This window comes from Podarcis tiliguerta, assembly GCF_965153285.1.
Source record: "Podarcis tiliguerta genome assembly, chromosome: 8".
Taxonomy (NCBI): domain Eukaryota; kingdom Metazoa; phylum Chordata; class Lepidosauria; order Squamata; family Lacertidae; genus Podarcis; species Podarcis tiliguerta.
The window spans coordinates 37,012,764-37,022,844 of record NC_139541.1 but is presented as its reverse complement, the minus strand read 5'-3'; the positions used below and the strand labels follow the sequence as shown (position 1 = coordinate 37,022,844).

General features: G+C 38.2%; 1 long non-coding RNA gene across 3 annotated transcripts in view; it reads right to left on the bottom strand.

Moving 5' to 3' along the window:
* Positions 1-1,102: 1,102 nt before the first annotated feature.
* The window catches only part of LOC310682797, a 28,721-nt gene continuing 19,742 nt past the window's right edge, over positions 1,103-10,081 (bottom strand). The window contains exons 2-4 of one of the 3 annotated variants that reach the window (XR_014514169.1): positions 7,327-7,390; positions 2,028-2,084; positions 1,103-1,757 (exon numbers count right to left, since the gene is read on the bottom strand). This is a non-coding gene — a long non-coding RNA (uncharacterized lncRNA). The remainder of the gene's footprint in view (positions 1,758-2,027; positions 2,085-7,326; positions 7,391-10,081) is intronic. The other 2 variants (XR_014514170.1, XR_014514168.1) reach the window with 2 other exon arrangements.

Genomic DNA, 10,081 nt, shown 5'->3' with positions numbered 1-10,081 from the left:
ATATGTATACATAGAGAGCTATAAAAAGAAAACACCACCTTCTGTCAGAAAACTAACTTTATTTAAGGGAACAAAATGGTTGAAAATTAAAAGACTTTTGTAAACTATTCACAGGTAGTCACAAAATATACGTGTGTGTTTTTCTGGCATTTCCTTTTGCACAAACCGGTCGAGGAACTTGCCGTAATTTACGTCTTGCAATGCAGAACTTCAGAGGGCTGAAGTTTATTATTTGTTTTATTTATTACATTTACATCCAACCTTTTCTCCAGTGAACTCAGGGTTTACTTACGTGGTGCTCTCCCTCCTCATTTAATTCCCTGCATAATAGGCTAGGCTGGAAAGTGAGTAGCTGACTAGGGTCACCAATGGCAGAGAGTCGATTCAAACCCTGGTCTCCCAGGACTTAGTCCAACACTCTAACTTTTGCAGTACTCTAGCTTTCTAAATGACTTTAAATTGCCGAACTCATGAAATGCTCTTGAAAGATATTATAACACAGGGAGGGGTCTCTCAGCTGCATGGGCCCTTCTACATATACCTATAAGTATATATACATATATGTATATGTATATGTATATATATGTATATGTGTACCTATAAATGTACCATTGGATAAACTGCTTATGAACATGGAGGCTCTATTTAACTGTCAGGGCCAATAAGCACCAATAAACATATTCTCCATTTAATTCCATGTAAAGTAAGTGACCACTGATGCTTCTTTTTGCAGAAAATTCCACACATGAATGATGTGTTATTTGGGGAAATGGTCTCTTTTTGTATATTTGAGAACCCGTTTGTTCTCCCTTATTTAATAAGGGATGGTCAAAAGCAGAAGTCAGAAGTGCCAGTTGCTTCTCGTAAATCTCCTCCACCTTAACCAAACAAAACAGAATGTGCCAACTCACAGACAACCCTATTATTTGACTTGCTGAAGAGCTTCTCCCAAAATTAGTTTTCGCTGAATGGGTTGGGGTGGGGTATGAACTCAAGACACTTCAGAAAGTGCATTGGAAAAACTAGCTGGTTTTTATATATAAATATATATATATATGTATATAAATAACCAGACTTTTGAGAAAATAATGTAAGTCCATGAACGAAGAGGGAAAGTTATATATTGAGAGCTCATCTAAAGGAAAACAACACATGACACAGAATACAGTTAGTTGGTGGTGGCTTTTAACTGATTTAATATTTGATTATGACAATGTTTAATTGCTGTAACCCACCCTGAGGTCTTTGGGCAAACAAGAAGATATAAATAATATAAGCAGATAAATCTTTGCATCTCATGTGGGGGTTTTTTTTTAATTTTAAAAAACCCCTGCCGCCTCAGTGCAAATACGAGATTTAACGTTAGGGCTAATTTGCCCCTAAGACGTCAATCATGAACAGAAACTCTCCATTCCGCAGAATGGCACTAGGATAAATAAAAGACAGCAAGACTTTGATTTAAGTTGGCTGCGACCTTTGAAACAACGTAAATTAGAAATCTTTACAGGTCTATGAATAATAATCCAGCAACTGAAAATGCCACAAGATTTGACATTTTTGGCAGAGCCCAGCAATATACACCTTGGATAAAACACTAGGCTGAATTTGTTCCTTTTTAATATTTCAGTTGTTGTTTGTAGTCGGGTTCATATAGCAACACAGTGTAAGTTTGTTGGCGTTTCTGCCGCTCATTTGACTTGTTATTCCCCCTGCTGACACCAGCGATCCCAAACATGTCAGGAAATAGGAAGGGAAATCTGTGGTGAATGAAGAGGAATAGGTCATGATTAGTGGAGAGAAGACAATGTATCAGTTAAAGATCAAGTTGTGAAGCTGAATTAGCCAGAGAATAATTAACTGCTTTTTAAAATGTAAATCTGAACAAGTTTAATCTGACAGTCTCATTTGTTGCTTATTTAAGCAATCTAACACCAACCAAAGAAGAAATCTGGACTTTAAAAAAACCCCAAATAAATTTAAAAGTTAATGCAGCAAATACGTGCATATGAAAAGAAATTGTATCATACCTATGAAAATCACTCTGGGAATTTAGTTATGCAGCCCACAAGACTTAACTCTCCCTGCTGCAGAAAGAACAAAACACAAAATGAATACATTTCACATTCATAGGTATATATGTTTGCTAATCTGGCATGGGGGTAGAAAGATGTCTTTTATTACCATTACATGCAGCAAATTTTATGTTTCTTTCATTTTAATATGCTCTGTTATGATTGTGCAGTATTGACATGAGTCTAAGTCGCTTTTATTTCAAGGGAACTAGCTTCCGAGTGAACATGCTTAGGGTTTATGGGGCTGCTGCAAGTTTAAACATTTTCCCTAAGGGAAAAATGTTGAACATATTTAGAAGAATTATTTACAGTCTGGGGTGATATACTTGGGCTGCAATCCTACACTCCCTTCCTCTGGGAAGAAATGCCGTGGAACTTAATGAGGCTTACTTCTGAGTAGACATGTCTAGGATCACACAACTGATCAATCTATTGTTGCAGTGCTGAACTGATTTAATAAGTGAGTAATGATCCCTGTTTTCCTCCAGTAATACGTTCAATATTCTTTTTATCTGATGTAATATTGATAGGGAATCGAATGAAATTCCTATGGGTTGCATCAGTCTAAATACCGTTCAGAGTAAACTCATTTGAATTAATGAACCTGTTAGTCAAGAGCATTGATTTTGGCGGGTCTACTCCTGAGCAGGCCTAACACTGGACACAACCCCAAATTTTGGTTGTTTTACAAACTGTGTTAAGCTTCCATTAGAGATGGGAAGTCTAGCTGTTTGACACTTGCATTGCTTCCCTGAGCAATGAGTGGTGTGCCTGGTGCTTTGGTTGTTAAATTCAAGCCTAATAAATTTACAAACTCTTTTTTTCAGAAAACATTCTTGACAAAGTCCTATGCAGTATTATTTTTTGACTGCACTTTTTCCTCCAAGGAGCTCAAGGTGGCATACAGGGTTCTCTATCTCTCCCCCCCCCCCCCAATTTAATCCTTACAACCTTGTAAGGAAGCATCGGCTGAAAGGCAGTGACTGGCCCCAGGTCACCCGATGAGCTTGATGTCCAAGTGGGGATCTGAACCCTGGTCACTCAGGTCCTAATCCAACCCTCTAACCACTACAGCACATTGGCTCTCGGTAATAAAAATGACCAATGCAAATACCATTGAAATGCACTGAAAGAAGAGTAAGCCAGCACAGTCCTGTTAGCCAGATGTTGCTGGACTACATCTCCCAGCAGCCCTGAACATTGTCCATCTTGCCTGGGACTGATGGGTTCTAGAGTCCTGCAGGATCTGGAGGGCCCTGTTACCACAGCTCTAAAACAGCCACGCTTTGTAATGATCTAAAAAAATCAGCTCCAAAACAGTCAAAAAGCCCAGGATAAATTCAGTAACCTATCAGCAATTTAAAACATCTCCACAGCCGAGATTACATCAAGGACTGAAAGCTCAGAGGGGGGCAGAAATTTCTTTTTTCTTTCTTGGATTTTATTTCCAGTTTCTAAACTACCTTGCTCACCTCTGTGGAAGGTGCATATACAATGGCCAAGAGAATCACGTTGATATATAAAGGATGACCAAAATGACCACCCTTCCTCTTTAAAATATGTTCAGAGTCGTTTATCATCATAATCGTCATCAATTTATTCATCTCCTCAGCCACCATCTCAAGGTGATTTACATAACAGGTAAAAAAAAAAAAAGGTAAAAGCACAGCAACAAATACATTTAAAACAAGACTGAAACCCTAACAAGTGGACAATTTGAAATAAAATATTCATTTTCATTTTATTATCAAATATATGTAGTCTCCAGGTGGCATACAAGGTTATCCCCCTCCTTAATCTATCCTCACAACAACCCTGTGAGGTAGGTTAGGATGAGAAACTAGTTTTCAAAATCACTCAGTAAATTTTTTAACCCCAAGTCTCTTGGGTACTGGTTCTACGCTCTAACCACTACACCAGACTGGCTCTTTCCAGAAATCTATTCAGAAGGGTGTCCCATTGAATTCAATAACACCTACTCCAAGGTAAGTGGGTATAAGATTGTAGCCTCTCTAGCTGGCATTTGCTGGCATTTTATTCTAGTAGGCTTTTGCCTGCTAAGGTTTAAAAAAGGAGGTTCTTTTTATCGTGATCCTGCCATTGTTGCTTTTGAATAGATTTCTTTCTAAAAAAGTTGTGTACTTTATATTTTGTGAATTTTACCTTGTTTTATTCTTTGTATTGTAATGTATATTGAATATACTGTGATTTTAAAATGCTGTCATCTGACCTGAGTGATGCATTGACACTAGACGGATGTGGTAGAAATTTTTACAAAAATAAAAATAAAATATTTCATTAGTAAGAATTTGGAATAACAGTGTTTGCCATTCATTGGTCCACAATACGCTCCTTGAACAAACTGATGTTGCTCCATTAACTTCATCCCTGAGAGCCAGTGCTTCCCACTTCCCCTAGAAATCTAATCATTAAACACCTTAACCTTTTAATATGGGATAAATGCTGTATTAAATGAATCACCGGAGGAAAATGTGGATCAGTCAAAAAGAAAGGAACAAGCAAAAACCTTGAATTGCGCCCTGCTAGACTAATTAATTATGGTTTGCAAATAGACAGCCAGTTTTCCTCTCTCCATACTGGAAGTCTGAACAACCTTTGATGCACCAACGCTTGAAGTCACAAATAGCAACAAGAATGGCTCTTTTAACTATTAAACGATGGTTTTACACCAAATTAGTGTTCTGAGCAGCTAAACAGAGATGATGAGGTCGAATCTGCTTTAAATTGTCAGGTTCTCGGAATCTTGAAGGTTTTTTTCCTCCCCTGGTTTGATCTGCAGAAGTAGCAATGCCCCCTAATGGATGAAGATGGAACTCCTTTCCTAACCAGCTCAGCAGGCTTCCTCCTGATAAAGATCTTTACCCAGACTTTAAATCCTTTAAAACAGATTTACAAAGCAAAAGTTTATCTGGAAGAATAACAAAATGCTGAGGTGGAGGCTTGAAAAATATTTGGATTTCTTTGCTGCACGCCAGTACTTGAAAGAGGGTGGCTCCCGAATTTCAGCAACACCAAAATTCAAGTTGAATTCTGCGGTTTTCAGTTTTGATCTGAAAATTCATGCCCATTCATTTGGGAAGTATTTAAGCACTTTCAAAGCAGCACTTACAAGCACCCAGACAATAGGTTAACCCTTTTTTGTCAATTATGCACGGTGTATTTTTTAAAAACTGGGAACTCTTTTAAAACTGTGAACCTTTGTTCTCCAGATTAACACCTGTTCCATTTCATCCACAGAACAAAACATTTAAAGACTACATAATCAATGAGGCAATGCAACTGCAAGTGAAATACACACTTAATGAGAAGGGCTAAGGTTTGTGTAGCTTGAGGAGTACGCACACAGTGGGATGATAGTGTAACTTGGAGTGGCAATGGATGTATTGGGTTGCCATTCGTGGACTAACACTAACCAGAGTAATTCCAAAAACAGAAAATGATGGGCACACATCCTGATCTGGACAAATTCCAGATTGCTAAATGAATTTTCCATGGAAATCTGTTGCTTGTGACTGGGAAAATTGAATTGTTGCCAGAATCCTTCCTGAATATACAAGTAACATTTTATAAAAGTGATACATGGTTTGCACTCAGAAAATTTTGCTTTTGTTTGTCAAAATCTTTCAATTTTGTAATGTTTATCAAAATTGTGGGTTGTTGTTGTTTTTTTTAAAAAAAACCTTCCTATTTGTTGTAGCTATCTCTGCTTCGACATGAGTATTATAAATGTGTCTCCATAGTCTCTTTTCTTTTCTTTTTGGTGCCATGACTGGGATCTTAGTCTTATTAAGACATGTGGACTCTAAACCTGCTCTGATGTGCTCACAGGTCTATCTCCCCCTTCCACTCCAGTTGTGGAAGCCTCTGCACACAAAGAAATTCTCCCTTTGCCTGAATTTGAACTCGCATAACCACAGTGGCCTCGATTCAAAGAAAGTTTATTGTGCTGAAATCCCGGGTATAATACATTTACCTGCGTGCAAGTCCTGTCGAGCTCAATGGGGCTTGCTTCTGAGTAGGCTTGCGCTGCATTATCAAGTGTCATTGGTTTCATTTATATTTAAAGAACAACTCATTGACTTTGATGTGGGGCCATTGATGTTCTGCAGCATGGCTTAAGAAATAATAATCTGTGAATTTGGGGGCTGTGGCTCTGTTGTCTGTACTTTGGAAAACTTTCCAGGATTTGAGATTTCATTATGTCAGCACATATAAACTGCACATCCCACTCCCTGCATGTATGTTACCTGTCAACAGATTCTGAAATAATTCCTATGACTCTTCACAAAATAGTAATGCACACCGAGGTCACCCCACCCTCCAGCTCCATTATGCAAAATCTTTCTTTCTGTATTTCATACAGAGGGTGAAACTTGTTGTTTCCCCAATCATTTCAACCATCTGCAAACAAGACATACTGTCCTATAGATTTTTATCATATCGCTAGTGGTGTCTTTTAAAATCTGTTGTTAAAGCTGGTGCCTACCTGCCTTTCTATTTATCCAGTGTTATTGGGATTAAGGTAAACATATTTATAACGCAGAAATAAAATTGAAATCCTAAGGATTTAATGCAGCAAGCTACATTTTGACAAAATACTAATGTACAAATGTCTACAATCCTGCTCGCAAGAAGAAAATACGGATAGAACAATTGCATTGAAAGAGTAAAATAAAACCAAGTTAAATAGTGTGAGCCATGTGAACTTTTTAAAAGCTGCTTTTTCTTTGTATAAACCTCCCCAGATTCTGAATGTGTGGTTTTTAAAAAATATTGTTGCCTGCCCAAAATCTTCCGGGAGCGAGACAAATTAAAAACTGACTGACAGATGTAGAGATGTACGCATTCAGTGGAGAGATGCATAAGATGGAATGCTATATCTGTTAATGAAACCTCTAATCGGCTTGCAATAAATCTGCAGCGAGGAAAAAGAGCTAGCAGCTTTTGAAAAGAAAATCTGAAGCATGTAGGGCAAAATATGTTATAAAAACAAAAGTTACAGTGAATAGAGGGCATGCAGACATCTGAAGTAACTTTCAACAGCAACCGGTATTTACCCAACAAGTTTTCTTAATAGAGTGATAGATTACTGAGGTTTCTCCAGAAGGGTTCCAAACACACTGAAACTGGAAGGTCTTATATGATTCCTGAGAAAGTGTGTGCATTTCAGTCTTGGGAAAGTGGAGGAGGGGTGGGAAGATGGGCAAAGCATTGAAAGAGAAAGATCCGGTACCTACAGATTGAAGAGTCCACCTCTCTCCCAAGCCGGTTGCTTCTCGTCTGCCCGTCTCCCTTTCCTTAAGTAAAAAAAAGGAAGCATGTCTCTCTACCACAGCTTCAGAAATAACCCATCAGGAAGTTGGCAACATCTCCCGACTAAACAATCATTTAAGGAAACACAACAAATGCATAAAGGCTACTCGTTTTCCTGAGGCTGCCTTGGAAGGCGGAATTGCACAGAAACTCTGAAACAAACAGATTGCAAATCTGACGGCCGGACATGTCAGTAGGAGAGACAGGCCTTTCCCTCCCCACCTCCCTGGCCTGAAAGGCAGTAAAATTAAAAGAAACTGTACTTCATAAAAGACCGGAGCAATTTTCCATGAACTTAAAGCAATCCATGCTCCTAAAACATTTACACAGCATTTCATAATTTCCTTGCTCCTCCAGAAATTTAGACTGGAGTATTTCCTCGCACAAAGTAAGAGACTACAAGACAGAATTATGTCACTTACAATGTATTTTCATGTGGATTTGTAGACATTGTATTGTTAGCATCTCAGACCAATTTTAAGAAACCAGAAACCAAATTACACTCAAGAATAACAGCTAAGCGGAATTCATTTTAATCTGTTTGCTTCCAGACCATGTACACAAGCTCGCGTCAACGCTAATAAATTCTGGATTCTTGTCACTATTTAGTTCCACAGTCACTAGCACAGGGATGGGGGGTGCATTTGATTGGTTTGCATTTTGATAGGAACCTCCCTCATTTGCATTTTCCAAATCAGAATGCAGACTGCCACACTAGCTGTCTTTTGAAAGCTGCACATCCTCAGGTTTTGCAAGGCACTTCTCCAGCTTAACCATAATGCATTCTATTCGCAAAATTCCCTGGGAAAATGGTAAATATTGGGCCACGTTACATCAAAAGTATGTGCATTAGTATAAATGCACACACACAAAAGCTCTGCACAATTTTAAAATTGCAATCTGGTGCAGAAAAGGGGGTGACTGATTTTATGATTAGAATTTTAGAAACTGAAATTGATATATTTGACCATCCCCACAATCAGCCATAATCAGTCATTGAGAAATTGGTTAAAGCTTGATATGGGGCTAGCCCATAGTGCAGGATTAAATGGTGCAAGTTTCAATTTATGCAGATAAATGTAAGACAGATTTCCTCTTGAGATAAATTCTGGCCCCACAAGTGAAATCTGTGTCAGTGGTTTGGTTTTAGAGGGCACGATTCTGAATTTCCTTTCACTTCTCAGATGTTGAGTAAGGTTGTCCAAAACCTTTTGTATTGCCAGTAGAAACAAATCTTGCCTCTTTTATCGTTTCTCCAAACTGAAGGCAAAACTTTGTTTATTTTTAATTTGCTCATCGGAACACCAGGAAGCCACTATGACAAAGAGCTCACTGTCTAGGAATACAGGCAGATTTGCCAACTTTTAAAAATGATAAAGAGACCAGAAAAGAAAGGTTGTTTGCAGCAGTTAAAAACATAGCAAAATCCTTTTAAACTGAGTTACTTTTCTCCATTTCATGCAAACATTTTTGAAAAACTGCAATTTTAAGTCACCAAATCCAATAGTCATTGTATATACTTTCTATAAACAAAGTGTATATACTTTCTAGCAAATCCTGTGTACTAATTTTACACAAATACGTTTGGGGTTACATTGAGTGGATACGGCCAACTGCCTTGACACCACTCAATGTGTGTAGCAAAGAAAATTGGGGCATCTAAAAGATCAAGATGTATATCACAGCAAAAGATAATAATGAAATGCACCTCATAAAATTAAAAGTTCCGCAACTCAACATGAGATCAAAAGACATCATGGTGGAATGCATCTAATTGCATATAAGAAAAATATATCTACTATGATTTCATTAAAGTTTGAGTTATGGTAGCCTAAAAAACAACAACTCCTAAGCAGTAACAAAATAGTCTTAAAAGCTTTATTCCTTAATAAAAAGCACCTCTCACCATTTCTACTGGTGACAATCACTTTTTCAGAAAAATGGAGGCAGTTTGAAAGGGGGAGGAATGCTTGTGAGTGATATACTAAACTCACTTTGGTTTCTGTTGAACAGCTTTTGCAATGTTTCAAGACCCCTTTTTCCCCAAGTGACAGTGGCACAAAAGCACTATGTGTGCACACCATAAGAAGCAAAACTTTCAAATCACTTAAAAAAATAAAAACAAAAAGTCATCCGATAACAAAATTAGAAGTAAGCTTTGCCCTTGCAGTTGATTTTTTTTTTTTAAAAAAAAAAAATTAATAGCTCTGGGAGGCTGGGGTGAACAGACTGGAACTGTGACATGGGGAAGGTGAGCTTTAATCCTTGCCTCTGCTGTGATCTTATTCAAATCCCCACATACCCACTGTTTGCAATGGAAGGAAAGCTCCCATTGTCTCCAAATGGAAGGAAAACTCATTGGCTCCAGGTGGGAAGAAAGCTCCCATTGACTTCAACTGGAAGGAAGGAAGGATGCCCAAAAGCTCCCCCCACACAATTTATATAGTTGTCATGCTAATTCTTACCTTAGTGTGACACTGGGGATAGTTATCTAAAGTGAAGGGGTGTGTGTACACACACACCAGTCAGAAGCAGCTTACTAGGTGTCGTAAAATCACTACAATAGCTTCCTGGCAGGTGGGTCACTGTTGCTTACCAGGAGGAAGAGGGGGAGAGGCAAAGTGGTAGGAAGGTCAGCGCTATGTAAATCTAGGATGGTATATAGCAGCCTCAGC